The sequence below is a fragment of the Nicrophorus vespilloides genome, unplaced genomic scaffold (genome assembly GCF_001412225.1).
Source record: "Nicrophorus vespilloides isolate i.1.1-1 unplaced genomic scaffold, Nicve_v1.0, whole genome shotgun sequence".
Classification (NCBI taxonomy): domain Eukaryota; kingdom Metazoa; phylum Arthropoda; class Insecta; order Coleoptera; family Silphidae; genus Nicrophorus; species Nicrophorus vespilloides.
Window position 1 is genome coordinate 380354 of NW_017098951.1, and position 15324 is coordinate 395677.

Below are 15324 nucleotides of genomic sequence, written 5' to 3' on the forward strand. Positions count from 1 at the left end.
CCGCAATTTTTATCTAGATTTAACCTAAAAAATATTTCAATTTAAGATCAAATAACATTAAAGAAATTAAAATTAAGGTTATCCAGATTGAACCAGCATCAATCGGTTCGGATCAAAATCCCGACATTCGAAATTCCGACAGTATCAAAATCCCGAACATTTTAGCGAATTTTGGAAATCGTTTCTCTCTTTTCATTCTGTCTCTTAGTTTTCAGTGTAGGGATTTTAACACTGTCGGGATTATGGTTGACGGGATTTTCACTGTCGAGATTTCGATATAGACCAATCATCAATAGGTTTAAAAAATGTTGATGAAGAGGATGTTGTTAGATTGAACGGAATCTTAACTAGAACTTCATACTAAGATTCAATATCTTTAGATCAAAAAAGAATTGTATTCTTTCATATCAACAAAAGGCCTTAATTTTGATATTTTTTTGAACATATCAACTATAACTAAGTAATATAACTAATAACTTCATTTAGCATAAAATTGTTTAATTTTATATTTATTCTAGAATTGTTTCTTTAAAAATTGTTGATCACATGCGAATATTTTACACAAATATAAACTTTATTGTAAAAAAAACATTATTTTTTGGTTGTAGTCATATTGACAATGTTATTAATATTAAATCTTATTTTATTCAGTTTTGGGTGTGTGAAATATGGGGATCACCCTATATATATTAATATAAATGTTCAAAAGCGAAGAGTGCCGTTTCCGGTTCCGCTTTTCACTCCGATAGGTCTACCGTTTGTAGGTGTCTGTTGGAGGTGGCGTAAAGTCGGGGGGTGTCAGTGACGGCACCCTCCACCGACATCCTCAAGGTCGTCCCAAACACGCCACCTCCATAAACAACTGCAATTGTTACGTGAGATAGTGGAATAACTGATGAGAGACCCTTGCTTAGTTCAACCTCAAAACCCACCTCCATCACCCACCGTTAGTATTTTTTTATATTATTTTATTTATTTATTTTGTTTTGATTACGATCCGTTTTCGTTTCGTTTCGTTTCGCGTTTGTTACTTCGTTTATTTTCGATTTAATTTATTTAGGGCATGATTCAAAGGACGGCATCTTGGCAGTATTTACAAAGAGAAAACTCTCCAGCGAGGCAATTTTCGCTTCGCGTCCATTGCAACGGCGAAAACCTTTCCTTAAACTCTTAATTAAATAACTAAACTAATTAGCCTCAACAATAAAATACAGGGCACTCAAAAAACGCTGCAATTTTTTAATTAAAATTAAATCACAAGACACTTTTAGAATGTAATTTCATTAAAAGTTGTAATGTTAAAGCTCTACACGTAATTAAATCGGTATGTGCAAAGTTTCCTAAATCACATGATATTTAATGCAATTTGCATTTAATTAATTTGAATTTTTATACATGATAAACTAATGAAAACACATAATTTCACTTTTAGATTTAACAAGATTATTTAAAAATGACGAGTAATGAAATGTGTTGTATATTCAAAACCAGTCGATATTACACTTACTTAATCAAATGTATAGCATTATGCGATTAATAGACATATTGTTATACAGCAATACCTTGCAGAGTGTGACTTCGGTCAGTCCGGATTCACTACAGTCTGATTTGAAAATATAAAATTAAAATTTTGTTGTGCAAAATAAAAATAAATTTAAAAAAATATCTACTATACTGAATTATCTATTATTTCCCTTTATATAGTCAAGTCACTTTTTGTGCGATTAATTTTTAGGTATCTAGTTTCTCGATTAGTCCGGTTTCAAACAATCTGGGATATTAGAGAAACCAATTACCCGCACTATGCGAGGTATGATTTATTATTTTGTGCGTCCTACTTGTAAGTTATTTTGAACTGTAAAAAGATTTCAATCAATAATCCTGTCGATACAAATAGGAAAAATTTCAACCCTTTAAATATTTTTCTATAAAATATATGTAATAAAATTTCAAATTATTTTTTTACTATTTATTTGAAATGCTGTCCATATATTACAATATAATAAAAAAAACTACAAAATAATGTCGAATTAATAGATGAATGGATTACGAATAAACTATAGAATTTCGTCGTAAATTATATACAATACTATCAAGATAATCTTTTTAGGTCTATAAACTCAATACATAATTTGAAATTGAGGTCACATTCCGCGAAAATCTACCATCGGAGTAATTACTAAATTGATTAACAACACACAAAGTTCCTTTGAACACTAAATTATACTACACCTGACATTTATTGATCTTCGTGCTGCTTTTGAAGTTAAGCTTCATGCCAAGACATTAAGGACTTGAAGTTATTGCTGAAAACAGATATATACACTGAAAATTGTTGATATTTTATCGTTGCTTTTAAATATACTGTTTCACATTAAAAATATTTACTTCTGTAATAAGTAAACGTAATAAGTTTTTTTCCATATTACTGGATTATTTAATATATTTTTTTTTTATTTTTTCAAAATACTCTCATCAATTTGGGATGTTTCATTACGTGTTATCTTCTAATAATACAGTTGTATAAGGATTAATTAAAGATATATCTAGATAGATAAAAAAAACATCCAATTTTTAATTAATTTTATATATTAAAAGTGTCTTTTGTATATTGTTATATTTTTTCAGAAATCTAATTAATTTGCAATATCGTTTATAACTTGAAATATAATTAATCAGTTCTACTTTTTTATTATAATAATTGCTTTATAAATTAATTTAAAAAGTTAATAAAAGTGGATGAATCTTTGAAGCAAAGGAAAAACAATATGTAAAATCGTCATGTAAGAAGGGAGCGTTAAAGTAATAGAGGCGAAAGGGAAGAATAAAGAGAAGATACCTTTTGGTAGCTAACTCAAGGAGAGATCAAAGGCAAAGCTGAAATAAGTGAGAGCCCTAACTGGAGGATTATTTCCCAAGGGGGAGAACTAAATGATCGGTCAAAGTTCTTTATTGTATTAGCTAAGCGGATAAAATCCTGCAGCTATTGCGACTTGCCTTCCAGCATCTACTCTTCTTCCACCTCTTTTTCATCAAGTATTTTCCACCTCCCATCTCTCTACAAACTCCAAATATGTTTATCTCAGATGCATTAAAATGGATTTGTTTTGTTCTACGTCTTCTGCTCGACGCTAAGTGAAAAGTGGCCCGGTTTTCGGTTCATCGGATGCGTTGGGTAAACTTACCAGCTCCGAAAGTCCCCATCTGTTTTAAGAGGAAAGTTCCGGTGGTTACATTACTCTGAGCACACATAAATTGAAGGCGACGGAAACTCCGCTTTTCCTTGAAACACGCTCCAGTCGCATACGGAAAATATTACGTTCCGATTAAATTAGATTTAATTAATTAAAGAAAACTTTATCCGATGCACGAATACACCTCAAGTAAAATGAGAGAAAACGCGACAGAAAGAGAAAAAAAATACATAGATAGATATATAATGTTTTGATTACCCAGTTGGAAATATCCAATCAAAACTTTTCGAAATTCAGTTTGGAGCAGTGATTGGTTTTGAAATGTTATTTCAACAACTAAACAACAAACAGGCCATGTAACATCATTAAAATCTCCAACGCTCGTTCGTTTCATTTTTCTATTATATTTTTTGTCTGCGTGTTTATTTTCTGTTTTGTTGCACTTTATTGTTTTAGCTTTATTAGATTCCACGAGATGGATTATTTAATCCTCGGGGATATGAAATGTTATCCTTCCTTCCTTCACCGCACATTTTTTTTGTATAAATGAAGTTAAGCACAGCTCGTCGGCGCTATAACATACTTTTTTTTTCTCTATTCCGGGTTGATATTATGTTACGCAGTATCGATGCGGGTGGAATTTAATAGGTGTTTGACCTTCTTTGTGGGTCAGGGTGTCCGAAGCTTTGGGTCAAAGTTCGGATCTTGCGGACGCATTGCTACAACCAGCATCGATCGAAATACGCAAAACCCTGCTATCAGGCATACAACTTTTACTATGCTTTGCCAAAATGTTTTTAGTTTATTTGCATAAATACTTTGTGCTGTGATTCCTTGCATATTTTACTTGATCCGATGTATACTATATTGCACGACTACTTTCCATTTGCATTTCCTTTAAAGTTTGTTTTTTTTTTCATTTACTCAAAATTATTACTTCAACCTAAAACACGTGTAGCTATTTATATTCCATCGCCACAAAATTCCAAGAATATATTACGTAAGTACATGATAAAAGTAAATTACCATGTTTCAAGTATAAACTAGATTAATAGTATTACAATAAATCTAGATCATTTTATATTCTGATTAATTAAAACATGACTATATAAAATTGTGCCGTAATATCATTAATAACTTTTGAAAGTTAACCTATATTCCTTTAAAAAAGAACTTAGTTCAATTATCTGGCTTTGTATTTACTACAATGAAAACGTTTAAAAGTAATCAGAAATAGAAATATTCTGAGTTAAAAGATAAAGTAAAAATTACATATATCGAATTTTATACATTTAAAAATATTTAACGCTAGTTATTATAAAACAGACAAAATATTAACATGGAATCAAATAAAACAATTTTTGCTTAGATTCGTTCTATACTTATTTTGATGGATTTAAATATATTAATTAAACAGTTTCAAACATATGGCCGTAGATTGGTTGCAGTGAATTATCTACAAACATAAATCCATTACATAACTTTATTTTATACGTACAAATATTAGTATTCCTTACTAATATCATTGAGAAATATTAATTTTGATTGAACAAGTGAAAAATGGAGAAAAACGCAAAATTCGTGAAAAATGTGTACTAGAATTGGGTGTACTAGATACATAGGGGCGAACATTTATCAACCTGTCTAAATATTGATATCAAATGCGATTTTCAAGGTTACATAACAGTGGAAAAGATTGCCGTTTTTTGAAGAAAAAAAAAAGATGTACTACCTTTTGAACATGTCTAGTAAGTCATTATTATAATTTCTTAGAAAATGGACGGGAATGAGGAATTACCATTTAATTTGGTTGATATGTCTAGTGACAAATCTTGATAGGCCATACCATCTGATGTTGATTTAGTTAACGATGTTGTCTGATTCAAATGTCTAAAGATTTGTTGAGTCTAGAAATTTAGGAATTAAAAGAAAAGTCTACAAAGTCGCTATTGATTAGTGAAATTAATTTATTTGAACATGGTAGCTATGACTGACAGAGATAGGACTTATTAAATGAACCGCATACTTCTCTCTTTTATAACATGCTTATAGCTTATATGGTTTCTTTATTTATAACTGGTTTTAGCCTAGCTGAATATAATGAATAATTGCATTTAAATTCAGCTAAATTTAGAACAATTTAATAAGAAGTTGCAAACTCACCAAATTTAGGGTTCCTTTAACGACTTTTCAATAATAGATGGTTTATGCAATACACCTTTTTTTCTATGATTAAGTCAGACAATAATTATAGTGTTTGCTTTGACTTTGACTTTTGCAATATGACAACTAATATTTGACAGATAGTTATTGCACGATATGAAAACTTTCAACGCCAACTTTTACTTTCTTTCGATAACTTTCCGATCAATTCTGTATTGTTAATATAATTTTCATGTGATTAAAAATGAATGATGCCGTCCAGTTAGGAGGAAATACTGCAAGGTGGATTGAAGTAATATATATGAAGTCCTGAGGGAGGTTAGTAACATGTATAATGTAGTAGGTAGTAAAACGAGAAGGAAATATATGCGCAGGGGAATTACGTTTGTGATAGATATATTGCTGATTTGACATTATTGAAAGTGTGAAATAGTAGTGCGCTTTGAATTGAATTTATTGTAACACGGGTATAAATCGTAAGGTGAGTATGTAATAGTGGAAGAAGCAATGCGGAGAGCGTCGTGAAATAAAAGGGGAAGATGTAAGATAAAAATATCGACGTAGAGTGGAGATCTTAACTATCCCTTCAATACAGTGGTCTTCAAACTGTCAAACCGAAGGATCTCACATAGCTATTATAGAAAATTCCACTGTTAAAGTCATAATTTCAAATTTAAAAAAATAATAATTTCTGTTATATAAATAATCATAATAAAAGAAATATTATTAGCTACCACAAACAACTATTAAAAATATTATGCTATAAAACTGTACATATGAATTTTCCATGTAAAATTTATATATATACAAATTATATACATCTATACCTCGCTTAGTGCGACTTTGATTGGTTCACTATAGTTCGGTTTGAAAATGTCAAAACAAACTCATTTTTTATTTACGAAAATAGAAATAAATTCTACAAACTTATTTTATACACAAATGATCAATTGTTTCCATTACAAAGTCAAGTCTCGTTTTCTGTGGTTTATTTTTGTTTGGACTGTATGAAACCAGACAGACAGCTTATTAGCGAATCCAATCACTATGCGAAATAATGCTGTACTATGAACCTGCATAATCATATGTTCTAAAATTGTTTCATGAAATATGCTTTTCATTGATGACTTAACTGGAAGATTTATTTTTAATTTAAAATTAAGTTAATAGAAATAATATTTTGCTTCATTCGTTTGAAGTTCGTTTGTTGCAAGTATCGGGTCTGCTATGTCATCAGCATAAGTCGCAAGTATAGTTTTTTGCAGTTGTAGGTAAATCTGATGTATAAATAGTGTAAAGAAGGGGTCCCAGTGGACTTCCCTGTGGAACGCCTGATCTGATCGAAAATAACTGCCTTACCTCATTTTCAATTCTAATTATTATTAAAAAATGATTTAATTATGTTGAAAAACGTGTGTGGTAATTTTTTGACCTTATGCCAACTTTGTCGAATGCCTGTGAAATATCCAAAACTGCTGCTGTGCAATAGCTTTTTTCTTCCAGTGATTGCCTGATCTTGCTGGATACTCTATGGATTTGTTCAATGGTGGCGTGTTTTCTACGGAATCCAAATTGATGATTCGGTGTTATATAGTTTTTCGAATAATTTAGACATAACTGGTTACAAGCTTATAGGTCAATATGAAGTTACTTCATCGGAAACTTTACCAGACTTTGGGATAACTAAATAAATAAAATATACAGAAAGAAATTATGACTATATTTAAATAAAAATGTACTTAATTATAATAAAACAACTTAATTGCTAATGAGGAAAATAGATAAATTAATCTACAGTCCAACATATTGAACATTAAAAAATAAAAACTATATTGTTTACATTTTTAGTAAACATAACTATATTTATATTTCACATTTGTATGTAAAATCCAAAAGCGGGACATATGATTATAAAATATTTCTGGGGATTGTGGAGGTTCTGATAAAAAAAAATATAATCTTATGGGTGAGTTAACAAAGTTTGGAGACCTCTGCTTCAACTCGTTCCTATCGAGAAAATCGTAGAACAGCCGTGCGGCAAACAATGCAACACCCCAAAAACCGATGCGAATCCCACCGCCCGCAGCCGCCAGACTCCCGAATTCCCCGCGGTACGTGACACAAAAGAATCCCATTATGTAGAACCGGAAAACCGAAAGTCACAGGAATCCCGAAGAAATTACAGCTCTTTCTATCTCATTCATTCGAGAGATGAATAATTGATAATGTTTATCGATTGATTGGAGAGGCGAAGGCACACGCGCCGAAAGGACCTTGACTAGATAAAGCCAAATGGCTTTAGATAATGATGAGCCTCTCGTCTCCACTCGACTTCTCTCCTGCACATCCTCCCTCATTCGCCTCTCGACGAAAATACATAAAAGATTCGCCCTCCCGATCGAGATAAAACACGTGCTGCAATATTTTTATTGCCTACTTATTTTAAATTCGCAAACGGGGGATGCGCGATTTTCTTTGCAGATATTGTAGGTGGGTTCTCTAGAGAGGATAATTGGGAGCGTAGGCAAAGAGAGAGAGAGAGAGAGAGAGAGATGAGAGAATGAAAGGAAATGAAGGGAGAAAGAAAAACAACAAGCCGGAATATAGGATAAATGTGTAGAAGCGGATTTCATGGCAAACGCCCTCAAGGACTAATTAGCCTCAGTTATTTTATAATCCTGGGCAAGAGTACAGTAGTGCTTGGTTTACTGCCACTGCTTCGTCTCTCTCCCTCTTTGCTTATGTTATATATATTTTTTTTTTATATTATTTTGTAGTTCCTTTATATAACGAGAACCTTTCAAAGTATATTTTTAGATACTCGACTTTGTTCGCTCAGTGGAAGTTTCCCAAGAAAAATCTGGTATTTATTATTTTCGCGAGGATCGTTATGGAACTGCTCGAATTGTGCCGTCCATAGACTATGATCATCAATAAAATATATCTGGACAGATTCGGTGCGGATCCGTTGCCAGTAACACATTCATAGTAACCCAATTGTAAGTGTTTCCCGTATCGATTGTTGAACATTTGCGCGCTCTGCTCGTTCGCCATAATACGGTCTGCACTGCAGGTAGACACGATGATATTATAAACGATCCACCCTCGCACCCCACGTACACCCCTACCACCATCACCAAAACGGAAAGGAAAAGCACAGTAACATCAACAACACCCAACACCGACCCCCGTCGAATCGTTCAAATTTTCCGGAAGCGTATTTAAATTTCCCCTCTCTAAAACTGAGAGGATTTCAATTTCCATATTTACCCCCCGTCCACCATTTATTATAAATGAAATTTGCGTTTTATTTCATTTTACCTCCGTCTCCAACTCAACTCAAGGGAAAGCACTCGATTTCCATCTACAGCTAATATACTTTTAGATAAGTAAACATATTTCCTGAAAGCTATCTTCTTGTGCAGTTTTATACCATTTGATTTTTATAGTAGATTTAAAATCAAAAGAACAAATTCAATTTTCATTGAAATGGATATAAGTTAAAATATTCTACAGATTTTTAAAATCATAATTGATCTTTCATTGCCTTTTCATCTTAAATCAAATATAATGTTTTTAAAATTATTTTTAATAGCATTTAATTAACAAATAAGATAAAATTTATTTAAATGCTCATGTTTTCTAGTTCTACTTAATTAAATGTAGTAAGTAAATTACTCTTACTAATGCCATCCTCAAAAAACAACAGCTATAATATATGTATATACTATATACATATATTATGTGTTATTTTTATCATTTTAATATATAGAAAATATCATTATATTTCTACCTATATCTACTTATAATTTATTTTATGTGATACATTATATTCTTTTATTAATAAACAAATAATGATTTACTATAATCAGAAAATAATTGATTAAATCGTAATAACTATTAACTATAGAGTTTTTAATTAAGTAATCAGAATGTATTCATATTTACACATTAGAAAAATAAAAGTTCTGTAGTTTACAAAAAAAATAAATAATAAAATTAATTTATAAATTATATTTTTGTTTGTATCAATAACGCATTAATATAGCATATAATTAATAATATTTGTAGTTAGAGAAAATAACAAAACTAAAAGTTTTGTTAAGAATACGCTTTTATGGAATTTGAAGTTTTTTTTAATTTGTTTCAACTAATTGTCAGGTAATAAGAAATTTTAAACAATTGAATTATTTTTAATGAAATGCTTATAATTAAATAGTTTGAGATATACGAATAATATTTGATTAGTATTACGGAAGTGAAATATATGCAATTGGTTTAGTAATCCGTCGGTGTTATAAACTTTATATAACAATGCTAGAGCAATTCCATAATTAGTTTGGCGGTAATATTATTACACGGTAAACAGGGTCTGATTGAATGTCGGATATTCCGTGAAGGGTGCCCGGAGTGGCCGGTCCGCCACGTTCAGGAAATCCATTGTTTCGGTATATGACGCGTATAATTCCTGATTTTATCTCCAATGCGGAACGTGCACGCATTAATTGACCGATGGAATAACATGAACAGATAATATCCAGCTGACCAAAGATATAATACAAGATTCGCTCTTGTACCCTATTATACCCTTAGAACATATCAAGAAATTGCACATGCATTTAAGCCATTGATTTATTGACTAATTAATCATTTAAAATCCAGTTTTTTCCAATTATGATGACAGTGTCGTCAGACTTAAATATAAATAATAAAAGTTAGTACCATTGACATAGTATTATGTCACAAGTCACTAACGTAGTTGATCAAATTAATTAATAATGTTCTGACTTTCATGAAATTATTGTTTATGCGTTTTCCTCATGCACTTTCTCTAAAATAAACATTTAATTTCGTCCTCACTTTCTTTGTTTCCAACACCAAGTAAAATAACTGCTGCTACATTAACAGTTGACACAGTACTAATGATCTCTGATACTAAACTAGAAGATACATCTGAAAACTTGCGAAGTAGATTCAATCAGATTTAACACTGTCAATTTCTCACTCAATTGTGTATTTTTTTGTACAGGAGAGGATACTTTACATAGGGACCACGAGTGGAGTCGTGGTATTGTGGGATTCTGCGTCCTCCGCTCGTCTTCTTATTTAGTCAGTAGCACATCTACTAAGTACGTTGCTATTATCTCCTAGCTCTCTACACTCTTCAGCATTTCGCTAACAAATTTTTCAGTCTCTAGTAAGACACCCAATTCTTCTTCTGCTTAACCCATAATGCAGCATCTAAAAACGTGTGCTCAGGGTTGTCGTTCTCCTCACAGTCCTATTAATATGTAAATCCATCCTCAAACCAGTCTCATCGTATAGAATACAAGTGTGGGGTTCAGCAAACAACTCTAACATTGAAATACTCCAACGATTTCAATCAAAAACATTGCGTACACTTTTCTTGTATCAGTAATAGTGTTATCACAGCGACTTGCAAATGGAATAGGTTAAAAGGGTAATTGCAAATTTTAGTAAAATGTACTAAGGAAGACTACTACTATACTAGTGTAAAATAAACTAGTGTAAAATATACAACTAAATCAAACACAAACATACAGACTTAAAAAAATGCAACATTTGCCACATAGATGTAATTAAATTTTAATAACAAAAATAATATTCCCATCTACATGACAATTGTAACTACAATAAATTTTCTTTATGTCCTTTTTGTGATATATTGTAAATAACATAGATGTTATTTGTCTTTATTTATAACAAAATTTTCTAAATCTTATACTGAAAATCCTCTTCATCGTCATTTTGGAAACCTATTGATTGATTATCTGGATAACTGCATTTATTTTTTTTATGTTATTTTCTTCTTCTAGTACTACTTCTGGTCATATTTTGTTGTATTGCAATGGGGCGTTGGCCTTAAATTATAATATTTATTATATTAAATTGGTTTAGAAATTGCAGACTTTGTAGAAGGTTCGATACTCCATAATCAGAAATATAGTTAACAGAGTTATGACTGCATACTACTTTCTATATATAAAGACAGTTTACGCTTAAAATATAAATATAGTTAAAATGTATATAACATAACATGTTTATTTCATATAAATAGCATAAATTCTGTTTATGCTGTATAACATTTGTAGTAATAGCGGAGCATGTGTAGTGAACGATATTTAATCCGATTCGAAAATTGTACGCTAAATTAACTCGTAATAATGAAACAAATTTTCGCGTTATTTAAATTAAACTATTGTATAAATCTATTTGCAATTTAAATATATTTACATTTGTTACTGAATGCAAATACCCCTTAAAAAAAATTTACGACTGTCATTCCAGTATAATCGTCGAACTGTATAAACATTTTGTGAATATTTATTCTGTTTAAATATATTTATGATTTATTCTTTTATATGACAGTTATTGTATGATAGATATACAAAAATATATAATTTCGCTATGGATTATCAAATCATAATAACTTAGAAAAAGGTGTATTATCACTACAATTGATACAAATTTAATTAAAAAATATTCAGTATAGCAGGATTTCCCAAACTATGTGTTTCGCGGAAAGTTAATAGGTGTTCCGTGAAAAACTGGAATAAAATAATTTCTAAATAATTAATTAATCTATTTTCACATTTCATAAATTTTATGGATTATCTGTTATTACATACCCCAGATAAACAAGGTGTTCCGGGAAAATGTCAGGATTTACAAAGTATTCCATTGCAGTAAAAGTTTGGGAAACCCTGCAATATAATATACAGCGATTGACAAATGCGGCTCTTTTGATAAGAAATTGCGACTCGTTGCTCTCACTATGTTGGACAATTAATTTGACTAGATTCACTATAGGGATTATAATGTTACGTGCGACTCCTCAAACTTTTTTTTAATAGGCGTGTGGCTCTTTGCTCCAAAAAGATTGCCGGGCTCTGCTCTAGTAGTTTATTATAACTACAATTATATATATAGCGACTAATAGCCGAATGGTTAAGTCGCCATCCCCACGTGCCAGTGGGCGCAGGTTCAAATCCTGGTCAAGCCAGGCCCTTTGTGAGCCCTCTCGATGCTTGCAGCAATAGAACCATCGCTCATCACAGATGGACTGTGAAATGAATGAGGTTCAGCATATGAACCTTCAGCTAAGTCGATGGACAATGACAGTGTTAAGGATAGCAGCAGATTCACAGTCAAAGGAAATAGTGGAATCGCATAGCATTAATATAATACTGAAGTTAACCTACAAGACAACAGCCAACCAACAAATTAAAATCAAATCATCATAATGGTAACTATCCACCGGGAAAGATTACCTACTTTATGTCAACCGCGATCTTAAATTTACTCAATGTTCACATTGATGAACAGATTGTAAATAAGATTACACGACATAATAAAATAACTCTTTGCAATAACTATCAATAGTTAGATTTATATTTTGTTTACTTTTTGTATTTTATATTAACATGAAATCAACGTTAAATATCAATAAAAGAAATTTTTCATTCTAAAAATCTAATAAAATTTTGATATTGAATTTTATAACAATATTTTATTCTATTGGCAAACAGAAACCGTGATTTTTATTAAACATATTGGAAAAATGTACATCGCCATAATATTTGCGTTGGAAATAAAATTTGGGCTGTGAAAACAATCCGTCGGATTATATAAACTACAGAATAAACAATACTATGAATGTGAAATAACATAAAATGATCTGTATCTGGAGCAATATTTTAGTGTTGAGGCTCATAAGCAGATCTTTCTGAAAGATATTGCCATGTACACAGTTTCCAAACTATATACAGGGTTGAATTTGGTCATGTGTTAACAGCATAATTTTATTTGCGTACTACCCTTCCACACGTGTCAATGGCTTTTGATAAACATTGGCTTTGTCGTGTTCAGGGTTAACTACTAAGTGATTAATAGTATAAAGGTGTCACATATATATATTCAAGTATCGATTTGATAATTACACTCACATTACTTTTATTTATTAAAAAACACATTCATGTTAATCTAAAAAATCGTATATATGAGAGTAGTTCCATAAGTACTTGACCTAACAATGAAAACATAAAAAATGGAAAAAATTAACCTATGTATCCTTTTAATGTTTACTCTTATCAATTATTTTTTAAATAAATAAAAATTGAAATTGAATCAAAATACTTTATTTATAGTTAAAATTTCGTAAAAAAAAATACGTTATAATTTACGTAATAATTTTATTTACAATCTATTCAGTTTATTCATGTTTATTCAGTCTCCCAGAGGATATTTAACATTATGTTGATATTGAACATTCATAATTACTTAGTAGTATATAGATGACTAAATCTAGTGATTTACAACGGTTCAGCCTATTAATTGTTTCACTGTTTACCCGACAATAGCGAGAAAATTAGTATGTGACTCAAGTCCATCTTGGTATCTACTACTAAATTTTGGTATTGTATCCTCGACCATATATATATATGGATATCTTATGTGTTTATTCTTGACGAATCTTGGAACCTTTGTATAATTTGTAAGTTCGATTTACTGGCTGCACCACACAATTGGATACCATACGTCTATACTGGTTTCAGTATTATTACTTTGTATATAAGTTTTTTTTTCCACTGATAATTTCGACCTTTTCTTAGAAGTCAGTATAGTTTTCTAAACTTTATTTCTAATTCGTCCCTCTTAGCCTGAATGTGATCTCTACAGGTGAATCTTCCAGTGAGTCGAGATGCATGCCTAAATATTTAACTTTTGTTGATTTGGGCAGATGTCTTTCTTTAGTGTGAATATGAATATGGATTTCATTTCGTTGACTGCTATTCTCCATTTTTTCAGACATTCCTGAAGCATATCTAAATTTACCGTATCTACAGATGCATTCTCATCTGATGCCAGGATTGCTGTATCATCAGCGAATGTTGCAATCGTAGTATTGCTAGTTTTATGAATATTTACCCTAGAAATTAAAGCAGTGGTTTCAGAACAACACTTCCCTATTTCACTCGTAATTCTATTGTAAATTAATTATTGAAATCATAAATAATTTAACATTTTTTAATTATATTAGATTATATATATTACTACTCGTAATTAATAATTAGTATATTCAATTAAAATAAAACTTTTAATAATAAACGTTTCTTGCATATAATGATAATATTCATACATATACAGTTATAACTCTATTAATGTTACATCTGATAACGAGGCTTCGATAACGAAGTTCGGAAGTTCTACCATTTGATCGGGTGTATTAGCATCATTTAAAGATTATTATCTGTATCGACATTAAGCAATTTAATTGAACTATAAGATAAAGAGGAAACGACAATTAAATGTTTTCGGAAAAAGCTAGTCTATTAGAAGAGCAATTAAAAACATAAATCTTTCTTGGAATTAAATCACTAATAAATTCTTAAATGGAATTAGGAACAACGGCCAAAAGTTGTAATAGAAGAAGAAAATAACATCCTAAAATATCGATTTAAATTACATAGTGAAAATGAATCTAATTTATACCATACCAGTTGTTAAATTAAACAATTTCCTATAGAGTCTATAGTGTAGAAGAGGGATTTCTAAACGATTTCAGTATACTGCGCCCTTAATATATCATTTTTTTGCGGCGCCCTAAATCAAAACATTGGTCTATCTCAGGGCGAACTATATGTTAATAGTAATTTTGCTTCGATTCTGGTATAGACAATTGTTAAAAGAAATAAAAAAAAAACATTCATATTTTAAGATGAGATTTCAATATTTTTATTGTTCAAAAGTTTACCTCATTTCGTTTACCTTTAAAAACGAAGTTATTTCGTGAAACGCATCCTATTCGTTAATTAAGGTGTCACTAATTTAATAAATAGTTTATATAAAATTTCATACTTTTGAGGTTGACCATGAGAAAATGAATGTTCTATTTGGAACAATCTGATGAGATAGAACCCTCGTCCAGTCATAATCAATTATTTAT

At 30.6% G+C, this 15324-nt stretch overlaps 1 protein-coding gene across 4 annotated transcripts in view; it reads left to right on the top strand.

Annotated features, from left to right (window-relative positions):
* Positions 1 to 15324, top strand: part of LOC108563672 (acetylcholinesterase-like) — a 70685-nt gene that overhangs the window by 40620 nt on the left and 14741 nt on the right. The window contains exon 1 of one of the 4 annotated variants that reach the window (XM_017922411.1): positions 10396 to 10486. The exons of the other annotated variants lie outside the window; for them this stretch is intronic. The gene's annotated coding sequence lies outside the window, so the exon portion shown is untranslated. Of the gene's footprint in view, positions 1 to 10395; positions 10487 to 15324 lie in introns of those variants that run through there. 4 annotated transcript variants of the gene reach the window in all.